The 2919-nt window shown below is 42.2% G+C and overlaps 2 pseudogenes across 2 annotated transcripts in view; one reads left to right on the top strand and one right to left on the bottom strand.

The window, feature by feature from the left end:
- LOC119590493 overlaps nt 1-2919 on the bottom strand; it is an 81035-nt pseudogene that overhangs the window by 17658 nt on the left and 60458 nt on the right. The window lies entirely within an intron of this gene.
- On the top strand, nt 242-2882 carry LOC119590781 (annotated as a pseudogene). The gene is made up of 3 exons (XR_005230289.1): nt 242-374; nt 648-2158; nt 2376-2882. The product of XR_005230289.1 is annotated as a hemocyanin C chain-like (transcript).

A 2919-nucleotide genomic window follows, 5' to 3' on the forward strand; every position in this document is an offset into this window, starting at 1 on the left:
TTCACGTTTATATGTTATCTTTTTTTCGATTTCCTATTGATCGATTTAGATATCTAAGTTGAAATGATCTGGTGAATAGAGATAAGAAAAGAAAAATATTAGTCAATAAGTACTTCTTATAAACAAAGATGCTAAAGAATGGTAATCGGATTTTTCGCTTTTGTATCGTTGTCGACTAAAAATATTGGCTTTAGTGATAGCAGGATGATTACTAAGATGGGCGCTGCATTATCTAGTGGAATATGACCGTAAAATTCCATGCAGTTCGGGTATATATAGACGGCATTACAGGTTCAGTGGCACCATCATCACCATGAGGGTCTTAGTGGTTCTTGGGCTTGTCGCTGCTGCCGCCTTTCAGGTGGTCAGTGCAGGTGTGTATGGACATTTACATCACCTTCGTTTGCTATAATGAAGTTTCTTGTTATTTAACTATTTATTATTTTTATTCCATTTCAAATATTGAGAGCAATATTCCTCCGGCCTGTCTTTAAAAGTTGATGGAAAATAATAGTCTAAAATCTTACGAGCGAGTGTTAAAAAAGAAAAAGAAAAAAAAGGAAATGACCATTTTTCTGCATAACACTTTCACACTGTTCAGCGATTCAGTTATAATCCTCTAATTCTTAATACACGTATCCTTTCAGATGTTCAGAAGCAAAAAGATGTCCTTTTTCTCCTGCACAAGATCTATGGAGACATTCAGGACGGAGACTTGCTGGCTACTGCCAATTCCTTTGACCCCGCTGGAAACTTAGGTAGCTACAGTGATGGTGGTGCAGCCGTGCAAAAACTGTTGAAGGACCTTAATGACGGCAAACTCTTAGAGCAGAAACACTGGTTCTCCCTTTTCAATACAAGGCATCGTAATGAGGCACTCCTGCTTTTTGACGTCCTCATCCACTGCAAGGACTGGCCAGCCTTTGTCGGCAATGCAGCCTACTTCCGTCAGAAAATGAATGAAGGAGAGTTTGTCTATGCCTTGTATGTTGCCGTCATCCACTCGCCTTTTGGCTGAACACGTGGTGCTCCCTCCACTCTATGAAATCACACCGCACCTCTTCACCAACAGTGAAGTTATCGAAGCAGCTTATCGTGCCAAACAGAAACAGACCCCTGGCAAATTCGAGTCCACCTTTACGGGAACCAAGAGAAACCCTGAACAGAGAGTGGCTTATTTCGGTGAAGATATCGGCTTGAATACTCATCACGTTACCTGGCATATGGAATTCCCCTTCTGGTGGGATGACGCGTACGGCCATCATCTAGATCGCAAGGGAGAGAACTTCTTCTGGGTTCATCATCAACTTACCGTCCGATTTTATGCTGAACGTCTGTCCAATTATCTGAATCCAGTAGATGAACTCCAGTGGAACAAGCCCATCGTAGACGGCTTGCTCCCACACCACTTACAAGTATGGAGGTCAGTTCCCTGCTCGTCCTGACAATGTTAGATTCGAAGATGTGGACGATGTTGCTCGAATTCGAGATATGGTCATCGTCGAGAGCCGAATTCGTGATGCCATTGCCCATGGCTATGTAATTGATAGCCACGGCAAACAGATTGACATCAGTAATGAGAGAGGCATTGACATTCTTGGGGATGTTATCGAATCATCACTGTACAGCCCCAATGTGCAGTACTATGGAGCTTTACATAACACTGCCCATATTGTACTAGGTCGTCAAGGTGATCCTCATGGAAAGTTCGATTTACCCCCTGGTGTGCTGGAACATTTCGAAACTGCCACCCGTGATCCCAGCTTCTTCAGGCTTCACAAGTATATGGATAACATTTTCAAAGAACACAAGGACAGCCTACCTCCATACACCAAGGCCGATTTGGAATTCTCAGGGGTGTCCATCTCGGAGCTATCCGTTGAAGGTGAACTGGAGACCTACTTTGAAGATTTCGAATACAGCCTTATCAACGCAGTTGATGACGCTGAAGGAATCCCGGATGTAGAGATCAGCACATATGTGCCACGTCTAAACCACAAAGATTTCACTTTTAAAATTGACATAGAGAATGGAGACTCTGATAAATTGGCTACAGTTCGTATCTTTGCCTGGCCTCATAAAGACAACAACGGAATCGAATTTACATTTGACGAAGGTCGCTGGAATGCCATCGAGTTGGATAAGTTCTGGGTATCATGTAAGTATTTTCTTTTTGTTTGTTTGTTTGTATTAAACAATTTGCTTCTTGATTTTTACCATGTTTATTTCATGATCTGATAGATACTAATGATGGTGTGTTTTATAATTATAACGATAATCAACGAATAGAATATTCGTCTGTATAATTAAAGCCTTTAGTATGAGCATATAAAGACGATGCAAAGGGATATTATTCTTATTTCCTTGCTTTGCAGTGAAGAAAGGAAAAAATTCGATTGAGCGCAAGTGCTCGGAATCTTCGGTAACTGTCCCGGATGTCCCAAGCATAGATACACTGTTTGCAAAGATCGAGGCAGGAGGCGCTGGCCTTTCCGAATTCGAGAGTGCAACAGGCCTGCCAAACAGGTTCCTTCTCCCCAAGGGCAACGATAGAGGTCTGGAGTTCGACCTTGTGGTAGCGGTTACTAATGGTGATGCCGACGCAGCAGTGCCCAATCTTCATCAGAATACCGAATACAATCACTACGGTTCTCATGGCGTGTACCCCGATAATCGTCCACATGGTTATCCTCTGGACCGCAGAGTTCCAGATGAGCGTGTGTTTGAAGATCTTCCTAACTTTAAGCACATCCAAGTTAAGGTTTTCAATCACGGTGAACACATTCAAAAGTAGTGATGCAAGCTGACGTCTCTTGATATGAATCTGGCAATCAAAGAATTGTTTCCCTGAATTGTTTCCCATAATAAAGAGCATACGAATACTTTGTTGTCTAGATAAAATCCAGCATTATATGAATA

Source organism: Penaeus monodon, chromosome 27 (genome assembly GCF_015228065.2).
Source record: "Penaeus monodon isolate SGIC_2016 chromosome 27, NSTDA_Pmon_1, whole genome shotgun sequence".
In the NCBI taxonomy this organism is placed as follows: domain Eukaryota; kingdom Metazoa; phylum Arthropoda; class Malacostraca; order Decapoda; family Penaeidae; genus Penaeus; species Penaeus monodon.